The sequence below is a fragment of the Mesocricetus auratus genome, unplaced genomic scaffold (assembly GCF_017639785.1).
Source record: "Mesocricetus auratus isolate SY011 unplaced genomic scaffold, BCM_Maur_2.0 Super-Scaffold_6730, whole genome shotgun sequence".
Lineage (NCBI taxonomy): Eukaryota > Metazoa > Chordata > Mammalia > Rodentia > Cricetidae > Mesocricetus > Mesocricetus auratus.
Window position 1 is genome coordinate 79,637,139 of NW_024429184.1, and position 8,656 is coordinate 79,645,794.

The 8,656-nt window shown below is 48.5% G+C and overlaps 1 protein-coding gene across 1 annotated transcript in view; it reads right to left on the minus strand.

Annotated features, from left to right (window-relative positions):
• The window catches only part of Zbtb7c (zinc finger and BTB domain containing 7C), an 84,380-nt gene extending 76,634 nt beyond the window's left edge, over positions 1 to 7,746 (minus strand). The window contains 1 exon segment of the mRNA XM_021230896.2: positions 7,477 to 7,746. The gene's annotated coding sequence lies outside the window, so the exon portion shown is untranslated.
• Between the last annotated feature and the right edge of the window lie 910 nt (positions 7,747 to 8,656).

An 8,656-nucleotide genomic window follows, 5' to 3' on the forward strand; every position in this document is an offset into this window, starting at 1 on the left:
CCCAAACAGCTAAAAATAGTACAACCATACAATCCAGCTACACCACCCTGAATTTTGTTCCAGGGAAACAGCACAGAGATGCTTGGGCATCAGTGCTTACTGCACAGTTATGCAGATAGGATAACAAATTGTAACAGGCAGAAGCACTTTTGAGCCTTCTGCCTCGGCCACATTACAGTGAGGAAGGGTGGGAAGCAGGGCTTGAAGACAGTTTTACAAGGCATAGCTGCCTCCCTCTGCCAGGATTTCAGGTCTCCCTGACTCTCCCACATGGAAATCAGGGATGTCTAAAGTCACACCTGTGGGAATTAGTCTCAGGATGGCCCTCTGCACAAAATGTGCTGGTACATTATTTCAGGGCAGACACTGAGCTTTGGTTGATTTGCTATTCATAGAATAGGGTTGGGAAATGTTGGTTGAGGAAAGAATGAATGGTTCTCTAGGTTGATATTAGATTTATTAGTAAAATAAGGCAGGGGAAGTTCTAAGGCTTTCCAAGGAAATGGGTAAGATATTATGGGGGAGGGGACAGAGAAGAAAGTGGCACAAAGTCAAATTCTGTCACAAATTAGGTCTGTTTACACCCCGAGACCTGCCAGAGCAGCTACAGTAGATGATCTGGTCATCTGGTTCCTGCCCTCAGAGAGCGTGACTCTGGGCATGTAGGTTCCATTTCATAACTCCTGCTCCAAGAAGCTGGAACAATTGTCTTCTGAGAACGTGACATCCAGAATGGTCAAAGCTAAACTTCAGAGGCCTCTTTCTATTCAAGGGCTCTGAGTTGCTCAAAGTGTCAGGAACTCCTTTCACAAATGAAATGCTGTACTGTGCCAGGCTTGCCCTGAACTGCTCTGAGTCAGCTGTGCCAGTCTCTCTGGAGATAGAGCCTACCTACTGCCATGCAAGTGGAGAGAACCAAGGTGCAGAGGAGACTGTGGGTTCCTCACCATCACCTGCAGACTGCATGCCACTAATTCTTCTTCTGCCTTCTCTATGAGGTGGCACTAGCACCCACCAGCTTTCGTTTTGTTTTTTTTGTTTTTTTGCTTTTTTTTTTGAGACAAAGTTTCTCTGTAGCTTTGGAGCCTGTTCTGGAACTCACTCTGTAGACCAGGCTGGGATGGAGCTCACAGAGATCCACCTACCTCTGTCTCTGGAGTGCTGGGATTAAAGGCATGTGCCACCACCAACTGGCTAACCTATCAGGTTTTAAAAGGCCTCAAGATGAGAGAAACATGTGGTCAAGTCTAGGGGCTGGGGAACTAAGCGCTAAGCACTGAGTTGAAGGTACAAAGTCTACTCCGGCTTTTTCTTGGGCCACACCAGCCAAATTCTAACACAGTGACTCCCCCAAGGAGCTACTGGAATCCCCTTCTAGTGCTGAGGTTTGGCTCACAAAGCCACAGGATGTCTAACAACCTCACTGGGCATGCTCAGATGAAAGGCAAGCTTTTGAAATTTTTGGTGGTATTCAGATAAAGTGAGTCCCCTACACCACAGGTCCCTGTTACTTCTGTTGTGAGCGTCAGCCCTTCCATCATCCTAGCAACTGCAAAAATTATTTCCTTGCAGACCTTAGATGCCGCTGAAAAGAGAGCACCCAGTCACACAGAAATTACAGAATCGTTATGTAGAAACTTAGAGGGGACACTTAGTATGAGTTCAGAGGACACATCATAAGTAGGACATCCCTGAGAGCAAATGAATCTCATGGTAACTGTGGTAAATGTGACTGGAATCGCTCCAGACTTAGGAATGTTGCTTCCTTGGACAAATAATTCCTTAGTAGATAGGATGGCCTCCAGGAATGGGTGGAGGCATGCATCCTATCTATAATCCCGAGACACAAGAGGTTGAAGAAAGAGATCAAGGCCAGCCTGGGCTACATAGCACCACTCTCCCCATCTCAGAAAACAAAACAGAGAAAATAGCAAGACTGTAATTGGACGATACTCTCCAACAACATTGATGGAGTTGTAGAGAAACAGAGCCCCTCTTACATTGTTGACGGCAACATGCAATACTATAAACACCATGAAAAACAGTCCAGAAGTTTCCCAATGCTTAAACCAGATTGTCATGTGGCCAGAAATTACACTTCTAGAAATATACCCAAGAGAATGAAAGCCAAAGCCATACAAAAGCTTTACATGAATGATCACAGATATTTTCTTTATAAGAACATGAAAACAATCCAAATATCTGTCAGCTAGGGAGAAGATAAACAAAATATGGTAGATTCATGACAGGAATACTATTTGGCAATGAAAAATAAATCAAGTATTGATGCATGCTTCAGGTAGATGCCTCTGAAGAGCATTTCACGAACTTAAATCACAAAAGAGCACATGTGATACCATTGCACTATAATAATGTCCAGAACAAATGATTCCAGAGAGACAGAAAGTAGACTACTCATATGAAATGGGCAATGACTGCTAAGGGTACAGTACTTCTTTTTGGCATGACAAAAATACTCTAAAATTGATTATGTTAATAGTTGCATGGCCCTATATAAACTAAAAGACCAGTGAACAGTACACCTTAAGTGTTCTTTAAGTGCGTAAAGTATATGTACGTGAACTACAAGTTAATGAACTTACTATTCAAAAACAAAAGCACACCTGTAATCCTAGTATTTCAAAGCTGAGGCAGGAGAATCTGGAGTTCAAGGACATCTTCAGCTACACAGGGAAGTTGAGACAAGCATGGGCTACGTGATACCAGCATGCTGAAAGATGGTGCAGCAGTCAAGAGCACTAGCTGCTCTTGCTTGCTTCCCAGGTGCTCAGGTTTGCTTCCCAGGACACACACATGATGACGCACATCATCTTAACTCTAGCTCTAGGGCATCTGATGCCCTCTTCTGAGTGTCTGCAGGCACCAAATCGCACATGGTACACATGTAGGCAACACACTCATACATATAAAATATAATCAAGAATCTTTAAAACCCAGACAAGCCCATTGACAACATCACCCACAAGTCTAAAGCAAAACAATCCTTGAAAAAATGCTTATTTCCTTTCTGCCTCCTATAGGTGGCCTCTGCTATACTTCTTTCATGTCATAGGAAGGCAAGAAGCAACAGGAGCTGGGCCCACTGTCCCTTCTGCAGTGGCCTGTACTAGTAGCTTTACAAAGATCACTGGGGTGATTGGTTATCTCTAGATAACTGAGTAGAATCATCTGTCAGAAACTCAGCATGATGGTTCATCAGGCTAAAGTGAGAGTCATATATGTGTAAATTCCCACACATGTGTAGGCAGCACAGACATTGCTGAAGGTCAAGGCAAGTCACATGATATCACTGGGAAGGTCACATGTTTGGCTGCATTTAGTTTGTATGTAACTTGTTGAAGCTCACAAAGATTGCACACCTTCCTGGGCTACTTTCAAGTTTGGAATTTCAGAGCTCTTCTACTCTATTTGTTCTGTGAATGGATCCATTATTGACTACTGGGTTACTGTCTGCCCTCAGTACCTGTCCTAGTACCAGCAGGCTGTGGCTGGGCAAGCTTCCTTCCTTGACCCCTGCTCCGTGTCATGTGTGGAAGGGAGAGGCACACAGTGAGGGTAGGGTAGAAAGGTGAACTCAGACAGATCCACACCAGGTCCAGACGGAGAGACCTTCCAAATGGAGCAAAAGCAAAGGTAGACAGAATTCCTCCTTATCTAAGTCCAGGTCAAGACCCACAGAAGGATACAGAAATCTTGCTTCAATCCCAAAATGTCACCCACAAAGATCAATTCTCTCTTCAAAGGAATTACTCATTGCACTCCTTCATAGTACATCGGGGCTGATCAGTATTCAAATTTATTAAGCAATGACACACAGAATGTACACTATCAAAGGCTGGTTTCATCACTCTATCCTCCAAGCTGCTTTCCTTCTCTTTTCTTCTGTTTTCTTTTTTGCTTAGTCATGAGAAGTCTAGCAAGTTAAAAATCAAAACAAAAGCTAACAGGGGGGGGGGGAGAGGGAGAGGGCGAACGCCCTTCGTGGAAGTTGCTATGTGGTGGTTTCAGAAAGGAAAACACATCTCTGACTAATATGAAGGAGACTCCAAATTGCTCTTGGCAACAATCTCTCAACCCAATTCCCCTCCCTCTATTCATCTCCTCAGTTCCCAGCCAAAGGAAAACAAACTGAACAGCCCTCTCCCTGGCCCAACCTGTGGGGCTGCACGGCTGAGCAGGGCTGAGCCAACAAACATCCCTGTGCAATTATACACCTGTGTAATTGCTGTAAACACAGGACAGCCAGCCGGGTGCAAGTCTCCCTCATTGAGCCAACCATCTAGGTATTAGGAAGAAAATGCTATATTCTGACGGTGGGCTATGAAAACAGAATGCAATCTGATCCAGTAACCTCAAGCTCAGATACTTTTTCCCACCTTAGGAAAAAGAAGAAGAAAGAAAAAGCAACTATCAATCTGGCCAGAGTGCCGTGAATTCCACAGAGGCAAGATCCCAGAGCATTGCTTAGCCAGGCAGGAGCTATGATATCTATCTTCTTGTGGCCCTCCCAGAAGTGACAGTTAATGTTAGAGGTCGTTATCATGCCATTTGAGATGGAAGGAGAGTCAACAAACCAGATCCTGAAACATGTATGCTATCATTCTATTAGGACAGATATGTCCGGTCAGCTAACAAAGAGGGCAGAACATCAGAAATACAGCTGATGCAGGGATCTCTTCAGTTGAGCCCATAAACCTCCATGGTAGGCTAGTGTAAGCTACTCCCAGGCAGGGACTAGTTCTGTTACCAAGTCCTGTGACGGTGGGCAAGCTCATGTCTTACAATGAGGTCAAGGGCTTTATGCAGTATGTGAGCCCTGAGAGTGTGGGGTATGCCATCCCGGCTATTGCTGAACGTGACTGGTATGTCAGGAGTGTTCTTAGCCAACCTGGCACTGCTCCAGAGAGAGGCCAGTCCTCTCAGGAGTTGCACAGGGCTGCTTCTGCGTCTGTAGTGGTAATGTGCCAAAACTACAGGTTCCTTCCAGAACCTACAACCATAACCCTGAAACCAGACAAACAGCAGGGGCTCACCATCTTCCTGGGCATTCAGGGCAGTGACTGACCGTGCCGTGTGCACTCTTTGGGCCAGAGACAAGCACTTGCGACTGCAGCACGGGGACAGTTGTTAGTCCAGCTCCTATTACCACCTTCCTCCCTGCCTTCTCCCATCCCTCCTCTTCACCCAGGCCTCCTATGACATCTCCCCACCCACGGCCTTACTTAGTTAACCAATTCCCAGGGAGAGCTGGGCATTCCTGTTACTACTCCCACTGGCGGAGGTCAGGGCCTGGCTGATTTCGTTTACTGAGGGATGCTCAGAATTTATCATAGTGCCCAGCACCATTCAAGACACAATACAACAGCTTTTGAATTGACCTGACTGGAAAAGGATCTAGTTTTTAAAAAAATTAATTCTATCTGTAACGTTTACATACTATTTTATATTATACTGTAACTGAAACAATCTCCTCAGTGATGGCACAAGATTCTAAAACAGAGGATAGGACAGGTAGCTCTGAATTCTGGCTCATGGATGGCTTACTTGACCCTTATGAGCCTTAATTTCTCCATCTGTAAAGTGGAACTAATGATTCCAACCCAGTGCAATGGGGGGGGTGGAGCACAAGAGAAAATGTAGACAAGTGATCTCTGGCACACCGTGTCTCTGGGCTCCACCTCTTCCTTTGGCCTCCAGTCTCTGCTTTATCTTCAACGCCGAACCTGAGCAGGCAGGTCAAGGCTCCTGCTCTGCAACCTGCAGGCCTTTGCTTTCTAGGCCCTTCCTCCAGTCCCTGCCCCCATGCAGTCTGCTCTTTGAAGTCTTTCCTTAATTCCCCTGGCAGTCAGTGAAGAGCCCTCCCTTCTCTGGGTTTCTCTTAGAGCCACACAAGTGTGCCCCCTGTCTACCACTTATACCGAGTGTGCCACCTCCATGGTGGGAGGGTGGTGTCTACAGGACCTGGCTGGTACCCATGCCCACTGTTCTGAGTAAGGGACCCTGGACTCCTCTGCTGTCTCGGGTGTGATTTGGGAGAATGGAATGGATAGGGTTGGTGGTGGTGGTTTGGGGGAGCTTAGGGAATAGCGCCATAGGGATGCCATACCCAACTCGAGAGAAAGAGCTCTTTGAAGAGTGGCTTTCTGTCCTCCACTCAGCTCACTGTGGGCTTTAAGGGGTCATGGTGGCAGTACCCAGGCTGCTTTTAATTCCTGGAACTCCATCCAGAGGGGGCTCCTGAGAGCTTAATCAGTGAAAACAGGGAGGAGTGGAGTTCAAACTGGGACCTTTTCAAGTTCGTCCCTCATGCATCTCCACCACAACATCCATCCACTTCCATCCTCCCGCCCCTTCCAAAAATCTATCTAATCTGGAGAAAACTGCCTAGCTGCTTTGATCACTTCCTTTACGTTTTAAAAATTCCGCAGTCAAAGAGGTTGGAAGTGGCATCGCCCTAGCCAGCAGCGGAACTGCACAGAGCCAGGACCAGCTGCTAAGCCAAGAGGGCAGCTGCCCCCTGCCTGTCCACCAGGCAGCCAAGGGCCCAGGCAGTAGAAGCCAGGATGGGAGTCTGATACCCAGGGAGCCATGAAGACTACAGGACTTGCACCGAGAAGCTCCAAGCAGGGCTGGGCTGGGTGGTGGGCCACTCTTTCTTGCATCCTGCCTAAGCCAAGTCCCGAGAGAATTCAGGCATTACAAGGGCGACAGAGGCCAGATAGAAGGTGGCCGGGGAGGGAGGACGACGACAAGGGACTTAGGAGTAGATTTCCCTGCGCTCCCCGCACCAGGTTACCACACCGCCAGAGCTGCAAGACCCCAGCTTGACTCACTAGACCAGAGAGTTTTCACCATCTGTCCACTCAGGATGGAATGCTTCCACCCCTTCAGCTCCAGATTCAAGCTGCAGGTCCCTGATAGTACTCCCTCCAGTACGCTTAAGGACGTCTGTGGATCCCCCTCTATTTTTCTGCTCATGTCTAAGGACCAAGAGTTCTGCCAAATTGCCATGGTTTTATTCCTTAAGTTTTGCATCTGATAGTCGGGCAGACCAACTCGCTTTTTTTTTTTTAAAACCCGGGACGCGGGGTGTGCAGTTTAAACTGGTCCTATTTGTCGGCGACCGCCTTTAGCCGTCTCAAAAGGAGGCTGCCAGGAGGGGAGGCGGCGGTGTTTTCACAGAGTTCCAGGTTCTGTCCCAGGTTGGGCCCCCACCTTCGCACCCCCATTCGGCAAAGCTGGGCTGAGAAACGACTTCGCTGCGCCGCCTGCCAGTGCCGGCAGGAGCTCGGTGCCCGGAGGCGCCAGCCGGGCTACCGGGTCCCTGCCGAGCCAGCCTCCTGCCGAGCTCCCCGGGGCTTTCAGCCGGGCTTCGTCCCGCCTCCTCCCCGCGGTCCCTGCGCTCCGGAGCCCGGATCACATCCCCATCCCCGGCCAAGGCCTCTGCAGACCCACCTGGCCGCCCCGGGGACGTCGCGCTCCTGCCCGGGCCGTGTTCTGAGCTCCACCAGGGTCCGAGGCTGGGAGTCCGCACGGCAGCGCTGCTCCGGGAGCCTGCCGCTGTCGGGGAGAGGTTGTCATTGATTCGCGCTGGGCGAGTTAAGCCATTCCAGGAGTGGTTTGGAGCGAGCACTCCCACCCCTCCCTCCAAGCAGAAGTATTTGGCAGCCAGCCCCTTTCGTCCACCTGTACTGTTAAACGTGGGACAATGACCAATCGCTCCAGTGGCGTTTTCTGCATTTCTTTAGAATACGTACATCAACCCTTTGGGGAAGGTAAAACAGAAATGAAAGTAAGGGCGGTGGAGTTTTCTTCCCCCCTCTTCTCCCAAGTCTCCCACCCCCACCCCCACCTTTTCTCTAATATTTCACAAAAAGCTTTACCACTTATCTCCAGGCAAGGGAGGCATTTTATTATTATTGTTTTATTCAATTCTCTGTGTCTGTGTTTTATTTTTAGAGGCAATTTTGTTTCCATTTGCCTGAAACCTGAGCCCAATAAAATTACTAGAATTATATGTTTTCTCCTTAAAGGGTCGTGATTGTAACTTAACCAAATCAAACACTGTACAGCAATCACTCAAACCAAAAAAAAAAAAAAGAGGTGCCAGTGGTAAGCTCTGAGGCCTGGCCTGGGCTGGGTCATGAGATCTAAGGAAGGGGCACCACTATCTCTTCTCACCATCAACAAATGCTCACTTCACAGTTTAACTCAGTGCAGTCCCACTTGGGGTAGGTCAGCCACCATCACAGAGGTGTGGCCCAGCACCCTCTCCCCAGCCTGCCACGCCACACCCTTTTTGTAAACTGACATCTGGGAGGCTCTGGCTGACTGACTCCTCAGGGCTCCTTCCCCTGGAGCTGTCTGGTCACCTGGGGGAAATGGCTATTAACTCTTGAACAGCTGGCTGTTCTCAGGAAGGAGGGAGGCGGGAAGCAAGGGAGGGATCCCTTATTGACCAGATGTCCCATGTGCCACAAACCACAGGAGACCCTGGGATGCCTGGCCTTCTACGTCACTCTTCCAGAGGCAGGCCAGAAACCTTAGCGTGTCCTGCAGCCAAGCTACAGTAACCCACAAAAAATTAGCACTGGGGCTGCAGAACCAACCCCCTCCCACCCAAGATGTTCCCATC